Source organism: Frankliniella occidentalis, unplaced genomic scaffold, assembly GCF_000697945.3.
Source record: "Frankliniella occidentalis isolate FOCC.00 unplaced genomic scaffold, Focc_3.1 Scaffold27, whole genome shotgun sequence".
NCBI lineage: Eukaryota > Metazoa > Arthropoda > Insecta > Thysanoptera > Thripidae > Frankliniella > Frankliniella occidentalis.
Window position 1 is genome coordinate 1671301 of NW_026267157.1, and position 608 is coordinate 1671908.

General features: G+C 52.5%; 1 protein-coding gene across 6 annotated transcripts in view; it reads left to right on the plus strand.

Moving 5' to 3' along the window:
* LOC113215029 (acetylcholine receptor subunit alpha-like) overlaps positions 1-608 on the plus strand; it is a 202496-nt gene that overhangs the window by 181135 nt on the left and 20753 nt on the right. The gene's annotated exons all lie outside the window — the stretch shown is intronic.

Here is a 608-nt window from a genome sequence, read left to right on the forward strand (position 1 = left end):
GGGGGGGGGAGGAGAAGAGGGGTGGCTGATGAAAAATCAAAAGACCAACTCAGCGCAGCGTGATGAGCAAGCGCAGTGTACACTGACGGAAAGAAACGCGTGACGAGTGCGCGGTACGCTTTGCTTTGCGAAAGCTGAACAAAAAAAAAATGACAACTTTTGTTTTTCCGTGGGGTTGTGCTGGGCAATATGTCTTTTGCTCTTCATCCCATCGAAGGCCGCTCATTGGTCGAAGATTTGCTGGCGTTGTTCGTTTTACCACTCTGTTGCTGTTACACACTACGTAAGCGTGAGAGAAATTTGATGGCATTTAAAATAATGAGACTAGCGAGCTCTACTCGGCTCGGCCTTTATCTGCTGCGCCCCTCCGCACCACCGCGTGTCCCCTTCCGCTGCCGAGAATGTTGCTACTGATGGCTTGTGTGTGTGTCAGAGAGAGAGAGAGAGAGAGAGAGAGAGAGAGAGAGGGAGGGCACAAAACACCGCCGCCTCCCGCACGACGTATACGCCCCAACAGTAAACTAGCTGAGACTCTGGTGGGCCGGTTGTCTCCGTTATAGCCCGGGGAAGGACGCGTTACAAAGTATGTTTAGAGCGCACCCCTTTCC